Below are 15,490 nucleotides of genomic sequence, written 5' to 3' on the forward strand. Positions count from 1 at the left end.
TCCATCATAGGAGAATAGCGTTGGTTTGGACAAGGAAAAAGCAGGCTCATTATTCTCCGCTTTACCAGACTCCCGAACACGGGTGCGACAGCCTCATGCGAAGATCCCGTGACGCTCCCTCCGTTCTCGACGCCTACCAACCTAACCAGTTTTGTTCGCCAGCAGCTCAAAACCATGGCTCCAAGCCGCTTATCAGGCACCTGCACACGACCATTTGGCGACAATATCCCTGGCTCAAGTCATCGTTCGTCAAGAAGTTGCGCCTATGGGCATTGAACAAGCTACCTGCCACGACCCTCAGCCCATGTGCGCTTCCGGTTCTTTCACTGTCACTGAACACTTGTCTGCCCCAGTTGTTGTTGCTGCCACTTCCGCACCCCGGTTCACACCCCGCTACAGGCACCCATCTGAGTGGAGAACACCAGACAATCGACCAACCTTCTTTTCATGTCCTCGCGTCGCTTACATTTCATGACACTGCCGCAATAGTCGGTATTGCCGATCAAGCTTCCCTGGTCACCGCCGTCAAGATCGTGGCCCGCCTTCTAGCACATCTCTTCTCGACGACCACCTTCCGGCGTATGAACCTCACCTTCTATCTTCGCGCTCTGCACCGACGTACGCCGATATTGGCGCTCCAGGACATTGGTCTAGCCGATTGCAGTCACCTCAGAGTCGCCAGTCGCGCTCCCCTCAACGCCGTCGCTCTCCATCTCCCGCTTACTCTGGACTCCACCTAGGAAGCTAGCCAGTGCAGCTCCCGCAGGTAAGGCTGCATAGCCAACCAGTATAAAAAAAAACATCTATGGACCTCTTCTTCAAGACTCAATTTGCTCGGTGTTCTCGTCGACGGCGTGACCGTTACTGCTCCCATTGATACTGGCGCCCATATACCTGTTAGGAGTTCTACGCTCCGACGCCGCCTACGAAAAGTGTTGAAACCTGCCGTCTCTGCTACTGTGCGAGTAGCTGACGGCACCTGAACACTGGTTCTTGGTAAGTGAACTGCCCGCGTTACTGTTACACTTCAGTTTTCTTCGCTGTTCTCGACGCATGCCCACATGATGTCATTCTTGGTATTGACCTCTTAGACGCCCACTATCCCGTCATCGATTGTTCTACTGGCCCTTTCGGCTCGAACAATCATTGTGTCCTGATGGCGCCGCATCACGCAACACTGGTCTATGTTCTGTGAAGTTTCTACGACTACCTGCTCAGCCTGCTACCTACGTCCTTCTGTCACCGTTTCCCGCAGTCCCTGATGGTGACTATGTGGTCGCTCCCCTGGCATAACTGACCCTCTCGCGCAACATCGCACTTCATCACACCATACTGGTTGTTGCCATAACTGAGCTGGAGGCCAGCTCGGCAAAATATGTTGAGAATGGCCAGCAGAGGAGGGAGGAAGGGCTAGAGAAAGGCTCTATCGCGTCTTTGTCAAGCATTTTCTCTACCTCCTTTTGGATGACTCGGCGCTCAGAATGAGACGCTCGGTAAGGGCGCTTGTGGGGGGGGCTAGCATCTCCAGTGTCGATTCGGTGGGCAACGACATGTGTAAGGCCTATTGGACTGTTCTAAACACAAAAACGTCCAGGTAAGAAAATAGGATGGCACGGAGTGCTTGAGTTTGCAAAGGTAGCAGGCCGGGGAAACTCCATATGAGAACTCCAGCAACGTTACAACAGAAGGATGCTTCCAGCCCTCAACTTTTCTTCTTCGACTCATATTCTTTCTCAAGGAATTTCACTACCTGAACTGTCATCGCTGGAAGAATGTACAGTTTGTGCATTCGCTGCTGACACTGACACCATGCCCCAAACTATCATACCAGCAGCAAACAAGGCACTTCTGAACAAAATATCCCCCGACATCCTACCTTTCCACACTCAAGCACTCCATGCCGTCCTATTTTCTTACCTGAAGATTTTTGATGTTGAGAACAGTCCAATAAGCCCTACGCATGTCGTTGCCCACCCCATCGACACTGGAGATGCTAGCCCCCTACACAAGCGCCCTTACCGAGTGTCTCACTCTGAGCGCGAAGTCATCCAAAAGGAGGTAGAGAAAATGCTTCAGAAAGACGTGATATAGCCTTTCTCTGGCCCTCCTCTCTCGTCTGCCGGCCATTCTCAACATATTTTGCCGGGCTGGCCTCCAGCTCAGTTCCTCTAAGTGCATCTTTAGGCGCCGCCAAATCAAATTACTTGGACACCTGTTGATGCTTCTGGTGTCCAACCAGACCCTGACAAATCAGCGCCATCCACGAGTTTCCGGTACCGCGGTCCACGCATGAAGTACGAAGCATTCTTGGGCTCAGCTCCTACTTTCGCTGTTTTCTTCTCAACTTCACGGACATTGCTCGGCACCCCCTTAGACATATTAAAAAATTATGCGACCATTTATGGGGCAGGGACCAAGCGAATTCCTTTCTATCGCTGATTTCCGCCCTCGTATCACCACCTATGATGGCTCATTTTGACCCAACTGCTGGAACAGAGCTTCGTACCGACGCAAGCGGCCATGGCATAGGTGCTATTCTCGCCCAAACACAGAATGGAGTTAACCTTGTGATAGCGATGCTAGTCGCCTCCTGTCACAGTCGGAAAAGGATTACACCATTGCTGAGCGAGATTGCTCAGTAATGGTGTTATTGCTCGTCCGTACCTATATGGATGGCCGTTCGTGGTCATAACAAGCTATCATGCGCTTTGCTGGCCCTCTACTCTTAAAGAACCCACTGATAGGCTCGCCCGTTGGACGTTACCATTAGAGGAGTACATGCTCTCGGTTATGTACAAATCTGGCAAGTTACACACTGACGCGAACTGCCTATCTCGTCACTCCATTGAATCATGCGACTCCACTGAAACGGACCCCGACACCAAGGTGTTATGACAGACTTCATCCATATGGCTGACGAACAAGGCAGAGATCTATCCCTGCTCTCTCTTATTTACCTTCTGCAATCCGGCCCCCTCGACTCCTCACTCACCTTCTTGGTTCAGGATAACGTTCTTTACCGCCGCAACATGCACTCCGACGGTGCAGAACTGTTGTTACTTGTCCCGTATCGTCTACGCAGAGATGTCCTCCTCCAGTTTCATGAAGCCCCAACTTCCGGGCACTTAGGTGTCTCCAGAACTTATGATCGCATACCACGACGTTTCTTCTGGAGGGGCCTTTATCTTTCAGTTCGCCGCTACGTAACACCTTGTGACCTGCCACTTAACTTGCTGGTCTCGTTAAGCCAATTGGCGTTCAAACCGAGCCGTTTTATCGAGTTTGCCTGGACTTGCTCGGCCCCTTTGCCATTTCCACGAAAGGCAATAAATGGCTTGCAGTCGCTACAGGTTATACCACGCAATATGCACTTACTCAAGCGTTGCCAACCAGTTGCGCAACAGACGTAGCCGACTTCCTACTGTAGGACGTCATCCTCCAACATGGTTCTCCACGTCACCTACTTACAGATCGCGGTCGCTACTTCCTGTCACTTGTGGTTGACGATCTACTTCGATCATGTGCTGCTCATCACAACTTCCCCACCTCATATCACCCTCAAACCAAAGGTCTCATCGAACGTCTCAACCGTACACAGACCAACATGCTTTCCATGTACACTTTCTGATGATCACCGCGATTGGGACGTTGCCTTTCCGTTCGTCACATTTGCATATAACTCATCGCCTCATGACAACGCCGGCTACTCACCATTCTATCTTGTATTTGGCCACCATTCCTTATTACGCTTTGATATTTCGTTTCCTTTTGATCTGGAAACCTCCAATGCCCAAAAGGCCATCACGCGTGCGCTCGTCACGCGCACAGTAACCCGCGCTCGGCTCTCGTCATCGTAGACCACGCAAAATCCATTTGCGATCGTCGACACAGGGATGCTGTTTTCCACCGGGCTCTATCGTCCTTCTCTGGCTCCCATCTCGTCGTCTCGGCCTCTAAGAAAAGACACAGAGTCGCGGTATGTCGGGTCCTACCGCGCGCTACTCCAGGTGAGTCCTGTCACCTATGAGAACTCCCATGGCATCCACTTGATCGACGGCCACACTACGAAGTGACATATCGTAAATGTTTCCCGCCTCGAGCGTTACAAGTGTGATGGCCCATTTTGACCACAGCCAGTACCGGGACGGTGCTTCACCGGCCGGGGATAAAGTCACGAACAGTGGCAAAGGCAAAGACGTTGTAGTCTGGCTGGGTCACAGTCTCTTCTGTCAGATTGAAAGACCTGCTGAAACCTGTGCCCTCTGCAGTCTTGAATAGCCAAGTGCTAGCCGTTTACTGTCGATTAAATATTTTCCGTAACAATATATATTACCTGGAACTACCAGACCTGACTCGCACACGTCACGACGTTTCTTAAGAGCAGCCACACGAAAATACGTGTACCGGTACCTGAGGCATTAAGCCGCAGAGTGAAATTACTGGAAGCACCGTGTACACAATCGCCCCGTCATCTATTTCCCATACCAGTTCTCTTAGTGCTGCCGTTCGCGGCGCTGTTCACAATCGCGCCGCTGGCACCTTGCGCCGGCCGGCGGCTACCTATAGTTATAGAATATGCGGCCAGCTTTTACTAACTTCTGGGCCACTGCCGTTCGCTTTCGAGTTGTCGTTTAATTTCTTCCATCTTTTGCTGGCCATAGTCATAACGAGAAGAAACGCGTACAGTGAACACCGTTAAGGAACAAATTCGCCATTATTCTTGCTCCTAAGTCTTGTAGGTTTACGAACAATATTATTGATGCGTGTACAACGTCGCTTAAGTGGGGACCGAACAGTATGGAAGCAACATTTAGGCAGGGTTTAATACATAGTAGCTGGCTGCTTTTGTGACTGTGCGCATCTTATTTTATTCTTACAGTCTTTTCTTCGTTTGACTTTATGTAGTCTGCAATGCTACGCTTCCCACTGAGCGAAAACAATATAACTGGAATAGCATTAGATATCGCTATGAAGCTTCTGTCGACAATTTTTTTAAATATTGCGATGCACAGCACTTTGTGGTAATGTTTCCAATATCGGTATAGTTCAAATATGGAATTACGAACTGCTCCTCACTCATTACTGAGAAGGTAATTTGTGAAGTTCTCTTGAATCTAAAGACGACTGCTCGCTGCTGTCGACACTGCTATAGATCAGAACCATTGGAGACAAGTGCGATATATTTTGAACGAAACGGTGTAGTTAGCGCTCATTTGATGTCTTACACGATGATAAAACTGACGGGAGAAAGGTGCAGGTGTCTCAAGTCTGCTATACACAAAGAACATGCGCGAGAAATCGCAGTGCAGCAATGTGTACTCTCGTCCCAATGTTGGAAGTTTTCCTACTTCTACAACAATGCGGTGATCGCGACGAATATGAAAGCAAGCTTTTGGGCCCTCGTTTTTTCGCATAAAGAAAGAGCATCGAATCTGACAATCCGGTTGTTTTAAGAGACCATAACAAGACAAGGCGGCGACCGGATGTAATTAGCAAATTCCTTACAAGAGGTCTATATTTTTGTTTTGCGGTACTAAATATCACAGTCTTATTTTTCTATTTTCAATCCTGCTTCTGTCTGCCTTGGTGCGTTGGTTATGTTAGGCTCGGAAATACCAGGAGGTGGTGAAACAATCTGGGTATATCGTATGCTAAGGAATGTCAACAGCAACATAACTTCGGAATTGAACCTGAGGTAATTGTGATGTTGACATAGGTTTAGTGTGCGATTGTTGTACGTAATTTTACTTCTCAGCTTTCTCCGCCCGTTTGAATGTCCAAATAACATCAAGACCATTTGTTATTGCTGCCAAAGAGATAATCGCAAGGAATTCTAGCCAACTGCCTTACAAACTTCGACACTGCAAACAAAGATATCATAGTTCGAATGCGCATTTCTCTGCTGTTTTGTTCGACCGATGATCACCATAATTATCATCATCATCAGACTATTTTGATGTTCACCGCAGGACAAAGGCCTGTGTCTTGCTATAGCTATAGCGTCTTGCTATAGCTGATTCCAACTTGCGCCTCCAAATTTCCTAATTTTATCACCCCACCTCATTTTCCGCTCTCCTCGACTGCACTTGCCTTCCTTTGTCACCCATTCTGTTACTCTAATGCTCCACCGGTTATCTACCATACCCATTACATGGCCTCCCCAGCTCCATTTTTCCCTCTTAATGTCACTTAGCATATCGGTTATCCCTGTTTGCTCTCTTATCCACAGTTGCTCTTCGCCCAGTCTTTAACTTGTTCTCGAGCTTCTTTCTTGAGGTACAAGTTTCGGCCCTTATATTAGCACCGGTAGAATGCAATGATTGCACTCTTTGTATTTACCGACAGTGGTGAGCTCCAAGTCAGGATTTGGTAATGCCTGCCGTGTGCATTCCAACGCATTTTTGTTCTATAAATTTCCTTCTCAGGATCAGGCTCTCCTGTGAGTAATTACCCTAGGTAAACGTACTCCTACACATACTGTTGAAGTTCGCAGGCAATTATGAATTCTTGTTTCCTTGACAGGCTATTGAGCATCACCTGCATGTACCGCACCAAGTGCTATGCGTCACGTTACACTGACGTGCAGTGTAACAGCTTAACAACGGGGGCACCGACACCATCCGGTTCTGCTATTTGAGACATTTCTCTTAGATGCGTCAGCATGAGCAGCCGCCGCGGTTTTGTTGGGACCGCCAGCAGTTGCAATATCTCTTCCCGCCTCCGATGTATTGTAATGTAACAGAGATTTACACAATGTTGTTCAGGAAAATCTAAGTGTATTCAAATATGTGGATTTAAGGGTCGAAGCAGTTTTTATTCTCTGAATGATTGCCTACCACAACGATTTCAAACTTTCTAGCGTATGACTAGTTTCAATACGGGCGTTCTCTGGACTGCAAATGCTCGTATTCAAGCGTGATTAGCATATCTGTAACTGTATTGGTCCACCGGTATTTGGAGTAGATAATATATGTCGTCAGCTTTTGATTTTTCTTTATTTGAGCTTTCTCAGTTTTGCGGGGTGGGTACTATACCACGCAAGGGTACTTCATTTTATTTTATTTATTTATTTCTGAATACTGTTGACCTCAGGGTCGTTACGGGGCGGCTAAGGGTCGTTACGGGGCGGAAGTACATAATACAATATAGGAATAAGAAGCAGTGTTTTAGCCGAACATAAGATAACAGCAATCATAAGCAGATCTCAATGTGCAAGTGGGAATACAGTCCATAATATGCTACAGAGCAAATCACACGCGACACCAATGAGGAGGCAAAAAAAAGAAAATCTTAAAAGATTGCCAAGCAATCCGATGTATAGTGCTCCGAAAAATATTCGAAAATAAGAACAACACTGCCGAAATTTGTTGAAAATCAGCAGAACAAGGCATCTCTACAACATTAATGGCCGCAACGGAAATGAGATGAAAGCGGCTGTTCAAATTGTTTTAATGAGGCTGATTGAAGGACTGTCAGTATAGGGAATTCAATTCTTCTACTCCTTTAGGGAATAGCGAATATATAAAGGACTTTTGCGCGCAGTGAAAAGCCTGACACATTTAACACGCTGTATTTTAAGGCAAAAGCTTTAAGTGGCTTAATGCAATGGCCCCTACCCAAAAAACATGTCGTTCGGTCCAGTGGTAAAAAAATTACGGCCCATACCCAAAAACACGTCATCCCCACCAATGGTACAAAAACTATAATCCTCAGCTGTGGGTCATAACGCCCCCTCCCCCCCCCCCCACCCCCACCCTTAGCAAGCTGAATATGCGGGGCTCATTCCTGTGGTAATGCAGAGGCTTGGAGTACTCAGAAAAGTGCAACGTAGAGTCCATACATTCATTAGAATCATGCATACTGTTTGGGATCGGACTGCTGGTACGATCTGTTGGGAACTCGGCGCTGACGCCCGTGGTTGTACCTGGGTCGCAAGCCCCAAGGGTAGCGTTGGCCTGGCGGCCTGGGGTACAACTGGAAGCATCCGAAGGTCCCGGCAAAGCATGAGTCGACTGGTAACAACGAAACAACTTGTTTATTTTAACATCGCAAAGAGTTGGCGGTCAGGTTTGACCGAAGTAGAGAGACGGGAGAGCACTTCACTCAACAGAAGAAATCGGAGCCCTTCCTTTGGCGTCCGGGGGCAGCTGTTTTTATACTCTCGCAGTTGAGGGCAAGAAGGAACCCCTCAAAAGACGAGCACGTGAATGTACAATGGGCTAATGGTGACGCACACTGTCGTAGCGATGCCGTAGCACCATGTCGAGCACGATCTCGTAGCACCCTGTCGTGGCGCTGCCGGTCGGACACAATGACTGTAATGAGAGGATGGTCCCTGCTTTGGCATCGCCTGTTTCGGGCACAATGACTGGAACGAGATCCCTGCTTTGGCATCGCCTGTTTCGGGCCCAATAACTGGAATGAGATCCCTGCTTTGGCATCGCCTGTTTCGGGCACAATGACTGGAACGAGATCCCTGCTTTGGCATCGCCTGTTTCGGGCCCAATAACTGGAATGAGATCCCTGCTTTGGCATCGCCTGTTTCGGGCACAATGACTGGAACGAGATCCCTGCTTTGGCATCGCCTGTTTCGGGCCCAATAACTGGAATGAGATCCCTGCTTTGGCATCGCCTGTTTCGGGCACAATGACTGGAATGCGAGGATGATCCCTAGGCGGTCGCATCGCCGCAGTCGCGCCTGGAAACACCTGGCGATGAGTGTTGCGGCGACGACGATCGGGCCAAAATGTCTGCCGCCCCGCCGCAGTCGCGCCGGCAAAACCACGTGTCGCAGGCGAAACGCAACAGACCGCCCCGCCGGGGGAAGGAGATCCCGATGGACAGGGGACTGCATCCGCTGTCCGGAGGGATGTCGCTCGATGATGCTCATAACCGAAGTCGGGCGTCCCTCGACGTTTCTTGAGCGCAGCGCACAGAGAAGGCCTCGTTCTCTCGTTCAGGTTCGCACGGGACACTGCAAAGTGACTTCGGGAGAGTTCACATTTTTGTTCTCGTTCCCGGCAAGCGTTAGAACTACGCTGAAACTCAACCGCTCAGTCAGCAAGCACGGCACAACCCTCACTAAGCCCTGCCAGGCTCTTTCCCCTTTTTATACCACTGCCTAGTTCCTTACAGTAGTCTAGCATCACTCAGAACGCGTCGACAAATTGAAAAATTGCACTAGAAAGCATATCATCACTTTGAAACACTAAACAAAAGCAATATGTTAAAAAAAAAATCCTGCCTCAGGAAGAAAAACATCAGTAACAAACAATTTTGAGGCTGATTCCTACGTTAGGGGCTTCGACTTAAGCCATCGGCGTTACCGTTGAGACTCCCGTTTTTGTAACGCACCTCAAAGGAATATTGTTGTAAAGCGAGGCTCCAGCGCAGGAGGCGGCCATTTTTGGGAGAGATGGTCTGCAGCCATTGGAGAGGGCAGTGATCCGTCTCAATGATAAACCTCGAGCCGGCTAGATAGCATGACAATTTCTGAACGGCCCACACGAGACATGCACACTCTTTCTCGGTGGCGCTATACGCCTGCTCACGACTGGTCAGCTTACGACTAGCATACAGGACGGGGTGTTCTACTTCTCCATTTTCCCGTTGGCACAGTACAACGCCCATGCCTCGCTCACTAGCATCGCACTGAACAATGAACCCTTTTGTATAGTCTGGCGATCGTAGCACAGGCTGGCTTGTTAGGGCACTCTTTAGGGCGCTAAAAGCTCTTTCCTTTGTCTCGTCCCAGACGACTGTTTGAGGCTCTGTTTTTCTTAGAGCATCCGTCAGGGGAGCCGCGATATCAGAGTACCTAGGGATGTACCTCTGATAGTAGCCGGCGACACCCAAGAACGACCGAATATCGGTCTTGGTGCGCGGTTGCGGAAAGTCTCGCACAGCGGCCACTTTTATTTCAGAGGGGCGGCGACGACCCTGACCAATCACGTGACCGAGGTAGACAACCTCGGCCTGTGCTAACTGGCACTTAGGAGCCTTGACTGTCAAGCCCGCTTCGCGCAGGCGGGTTAGCACTGCCCGCAAGTGTGCCATATGCTCAGACCAGGATGCGGAGAATATCGCTACGTCGTCTAGATACGGTAAAGCGAATTCTTGCTGTCCCCGCAACACTTTATCCATGAGGCTTGAAAAACAGTATGGCGCGTTCTTCAAACCAAAACTCAACACTTTAGGACGGAATGTTCCCATTGGTGAAATGAACGCCGCATACCTACTAGCCTCTTCTGTAAGTGGAACCTGCCAATAACCCCTGACAAGATCTAGGGTGGAAATAAACTGAGCGCTACTAACTTTCTCAAGGCGCTCCTCGATGTTAGGGACCGGATAAATTTGATCCTTAGTGATGGAATTAAGCCTGCGGTAGTCGACGCAAGGACGAGGTTCCTTGCCCGGTACCTCAACTAAAATCAAAGGGGAGGTATAATCACTCTCACCTGCCTCAATAACACCGAGCTGTAGCATTTTCTTTACCTCAGCCTCCATAATATCGCTCTGGCGGGGTGACACCCGATACGCCTTGGATCGTACTGGCTCTGTGGAGGTAAGTTCTATATCATGAGTAAGTACAGAAGTCCTACCAGGCCTCTCAGAGAACAGACCTTGAAACTCTTGTAATAGCTGGTGTAGTTCGGTTTTCTGCTCGGGCGACAGCGGTGCTTTACTGATAAGGTCACTAATGACTTGACCGGTGTCTTGCCTGTTCGTCACTGAGCCTAGTCCTGGAAGCTCGACCGGAAGCTCTTCAGGAACGTTTACCATCATGCACACCACTGCTTCCCTTTGTCTATAAGGTTTGAGCAGATTACAGTGGTAAACTTGCTGTGCTTTCCGCTTTCCTGGCAGACTTACCACGTAGTTAACGTCCGACAGTTTCTGAACAATTCGTGCTGGGCCCTCCCACTGCACGTCTAGTTTGTTGTTTAGCGATGTGCGCAATATCATGACCTCATCGCCAACCTCAAAACGACGGGCCCTGGCTGTCCGATCATAATAAACCTTGGCCCTCTGCTGGGCCTTTGTCATTGCTTCACCTGACAACTCCTGTGCCCTTCTTAAGCGTTCGAGGAGCTTAAGTACGTACTCCACCACGACTGGGTCGTCGCCCCTACCTTCCCACGATTCTCGAAGCATGCGAAGCGGAGATCGAAGCGAGCGACCGTACACCAGTTCAGCTGGCGAAAACCCCGTAGCCGCATGCGGCGCGGTCCTTAAAGCAAACATCACCCCAGGCAGACACAGCTCCCAGTCAGTTCGATGTTCAAAACACAACGCTCTCAACACGCGCTTCATGACGGAGTGGAGCTTCTCAACGGAATTCGACTGTGGGTGGTACACTGAGCTGTGTAACAGCTTTACCCCACACCTTTCGAGAAAAGTTGTCGTCAAAGCGCTAGTAAACACTGTGCCCTGATCTGATTGGATTTCCGCAGGAAAACCAACTCGCGCAAATATGGACAGTAGTGCATTAACTATCTCAACTGAGCTGAGTTCTTTAAGCGGCACTGCTTCAGGGAACTTTGTCGCTGGGCAGATCACAGTCAAAATGTGTCTGTACCCCGTGGCTGTTACCGGCAGAGGTCCCACTGTATCAATAACGAGCCGTCTAAAAGGCTCCGTTATGATAGGTACCAATTTCAACGGCGCCCTTGATTTGTCCCCTGGTTTGCCCACCCGCTGACAAGTGTCACATGTCCTCACGAAATGGTCTGCGTCCCGAAAACACCCTGGCCAATAGTACTCTTGCAAGAGACGGTCCTTAGTTTTCTTAACTCCTAGGTGTCCGGACCACGAACCCCCGTGTGACAAGCGCAGCAGATCCTGACGATAGCATTGAGGCACGACCAGCTGATCGAACTCCCCTCCTCTTCGGTCTAGATACTTCCGGTACAGGACTCCACCTCTTTCCACAAAACGCGCATTTTTCCTGGCGATACCTTCCTTGACATTGCAGCGTATGTTTTCTAGGCTACCATCCTTCTTTTGCTCGGCTATCAAAGCCGACCGGCTGACTTTTAGCAACCTATCAAGTCCGTCTGACGTAGGCGCGATGAGCAAATCAGTAGATAGCTCTTCTAACTTTCCCGCGTCGGGCGTTTCCTCTCCAGTATCTGGCGCCTTTAACGTTACAGACTCAAGTTTATTCAGTTCGGGCGTGCTTGGAATATCAGCTTGCTGCGCCTCTGACCCTTTTTCGTTGTTTGATAACGTCGGCCCCGCAACTACCGCCTTTGCAGCGAGCTCCCGAACCTTCGATCTGGTTAAGGCCTGAACACTAGCTTCACCAAACAAAAGCCCCTTCTCGCGCAGGAGGTGATCGGACCTGTTTGAAAATAGGTACGGGTACTGGGGTGGCAGCATAGATGACACTGCCGCCTCTGTCTCAAGCGCTCCGAAAGGTCCTTCAATAAGCACTTTTGCTACCGGCAGACACACGCTATGAGCTTCCACGGCTTGCTTGATCCATGCGCACTCGCCCGTGAACATATGGGGTTCTACGTAAGACGGGTGAACTACATCCATCGTAGCTGCGGAATCGCGAAGCACTCGGCACTCTTTCCCGTTCACGAGGAGGTCTCGCATGTAAGGCTCGAGAAGCTTCATGTTCTCGTCAGTGCTGCCTATTGAAAAAAACACAACTTTTGGTGTTGTTTCCGGACACTGCGCCGAAAAGTGACCCGGCTTCTGGCACGTATAACACAAGCGCGCTCGCCTCATCTCGAACCGCTTTCTGCGTTTGGCTGCCGCCGTCTCTTTACGTTTGGTCGGACTGCTTTCGCTCGCATCCGCACTACGCGTGTCCCCCTTTAATCTCATGGGTGTGAACTTCGGCCTCTCAAACTTCGAGCCAAATTCACCCTTTTGACCGTCCTTAGCTCCGCGAGCTCGACGCGTCACAGACTCCTCGGCTAGCTCAGCGGCTCTAGCCACCGTACTCACGTCTGGCCTATCCAAGACCCAGTATCGCACGTTCTCAGGTAACCGACTATAAAACTGTTCTAGCCCGAAACACTGCAGAACTTTATCGTGGTCACCAAACGCTTTCTCTTCTTTGAGCCACTCCTGCATGTTCGACATAAGCCTATACGCAAACTCTGTATATGACTCACTTTTGCCTTTCTCATTTTCCCGAAACTTCCGACGGAACGCCTCCGCAGACAGCCGGTACTTTTTTAGCAGACTCGATTTTACTTTGTCGAAATCCTCTGCCTCCTCTCTATCCAAGCGAGCGACTACGTCGGCCGCCTCGCCGGGTAACAAAGTGAGCAAGCGCTGTGGCCACGTTTCCCGAGAGAACCCCTGCTTCTCGCACGTTCGCTCAAAGTTAACCAGGAACAAACCAATGTCCTCTCCAAGCTTAAACGGCCGCATCAGGTCAGTCATTTTGAACAATACTCGTTCTCCTGCACCGTGTGCCTGACTTCCATTACGAGCGCGTTCCATCTCTACCTCGAGACGCTTCATTTCCAAAGCGTGTTCGCGCTCTTCTTTTTTCTCTTGTTGCTCTCGCTCTTTCTGTTCTTTACGTTCACGCTCTTCTTTTTCTTTCTGTTCTTTAAGTTCGCGCTCCTGTTTCTCTTTTTGCTCTTTAAGTTCGCGCTCCTGTCTCTCTTTTTGCTCTTTAAGTTCGCGCTCCTGTCTTTTTGACCTCTCCTCAATAGTCTCAAGGCATTCCGACAGCTCGTCATCCTCAGCCTCTAACTCAAGAATAGCCTTTAGCAGTTCAGGTTTTCTGAGTTTGTCTGAGACATCCAGACCCAACTCTCTTGCAAGCTCCAACAATTTCGGTTTGCGCAACGACTTCAAATCCATGGCTGCTCTGAATGCTGCTTTCTCTACTGCTTACTATTGTCTTGCCGCAAACTAACCCGGCAGCAACGACAACCACAATTACCAGCTCTGTTTCTGACACTAACAAAAAGCCTGGCAAAGCTCACAAGAAGAAAGTCCCGCACTCACCAAACCTCGCAGGCAGGAATTCCGCGCAGTCGTTCCGCTGCAGGCAACCAGTCGTCACACAGGGCTCGTTGCACTGCTCCCGGATCGTCGTTGAGCTGCTCAGCATACAGTCAACTGCATCTCTTCGCTGCTGGCCTCCGTTGTCGCGATCTCACCGCTGGCAGACAGTTATTTGAAGTCGGAGGCGATCTCACCGCTGCCAACCAGATGTTTGGGATCGGACTGCTGGTACGATCTGTTGGGAACTCGGCGCTGACGCCCGTGGTTGTACCTGGGTCGCAAGCCCCAAGGGTAGCGTTGGCCTGGCGGCCTGGGGTACAACTGGAAGCATCCGAAGGTCCCGGCAAAGCATGAGTCGACTGGTAACAACGAAACAACTTGTTTATTTTAACATCGCAAAGAGTTGGCGGTCAGGTTTGACCGAAGTAGAGAGACGGGAGAGCACTTCACTCAACAGAAGAAATCGGAGCCCTTCCTTTGGCGTCCGGGGGCAGCTGTTTTTATACTCTCGCAGTTGAGGGCAAGAAGGAACCCCTCAAAAGACGAGCACGTGAATGTACAATGGGCTAATGGTGACGCACACTGTCGTAGCGATGCCGTAGCACCATGTCGAGCACGATCTCGTAGCACCCTGTCGTGGCGCTGCCGGTCGGACACAATGACTGTAATGAGAGGATGGTCCCTGCTTTGGCATCGCCTGTTTCGGGCACAATGACTGGAACGAGATCCCTGCTTTGGCATCGCCTGTTTCGGGCCCAATAACTGGAATGAGATCCCTGCTTTGGCATCGCCTGTTTCGGGCACAATGACTGGAACGAGATCCCTGCTTTGGCATCGCCTGTTTCGGGCCCAATAACTGGAATGAGATCCCTGCTTTGGCATCGCCTGTTTCGGGCACAATGACTGGAACGAGATCCCTGCTTTGGCATCGCCTGTTTCGGGCCCAATAACTGGAATGAGATCCCTGCTTTGGCATCGCCTGTTTCGGGCACAATGACTGGAATGCGAGGATGATCCCTAGGCGGTCGCATCGCCGCAGTCGCGCCTGGAAACACCTGGCGATGAGTGTTGCGGCGACGACGATCGGGCCAAAATGTCTGCCGCCCCGCCGCAGTCGCGCCGGCAAAACCACGTGTCGCAGGCGAAACGCAACAATACAACATACAGAAACGCGGCGTCAAAGCGGGGAATAAATCGGAGCCCCACTCGCATGGACGAGGAAGGGTTGTACCAGTCCATTACCATTCCGTGTTAAAATAATTTAACTGAACGATATGAGGATCGCTCACAGGATTTCAAATACATGCGCTCGGCCAAATATGCGGCGCAGTGTCGAAGACCCAACGATGCGGTTCGACGACATTTGCTACTTGATAGACCATAATGCCGTTATTATGGCTTTGAACGCCGAGACGCCACCGCGGAGTCCCAGTGACGGTGTGTGGTTAGAGGATCGCCTACTACCGGAGAGCACTTAAAATAGACTTCGACAAATAAACAAACATGAGGT

At 50.1% G+C, this 15,490-nt stretch overlaps 1 protein-coding gene and 1 long non-coding RNA gene across 4 annotated transcripts in view; one reads left to right on the forward strand and one right to left on the reverse strand.

The window, feature by feature from the left end:
• Window positions 1–15,490, reverse strand: part of LOC142579794 (uncharacterized) — a 79,408-nt gene that overhangs the window by 61,389 nt on the left and 2,529 nt on the right. The gene's annotated exons all lie outside the window — the stretch shown is intronic.
• Window positions 1–15,490, forward strand: part of LOC142579795 (uncharacterized) — a 152,022-nt gene that overhangs the window by 14,469 nt on the left and 122,063 nt on the right. The window lies entirely within an intron of this gene.

This window comes from Dermacentor variabilis, chromosome 4 (assembly GCF_050947875.1).
Source record: "Dermacentor variabilis isolate Ectoservices chromosome 4, ASM5094787v1, whole genome shotgun sequence".
Classification (NCBI taxonomy): Eukaryota; Metazoa; Arthropoda; class Arachnida; order Ixodida; family Ixodidae; genus Dermacentor; species Dermacentor variabilis.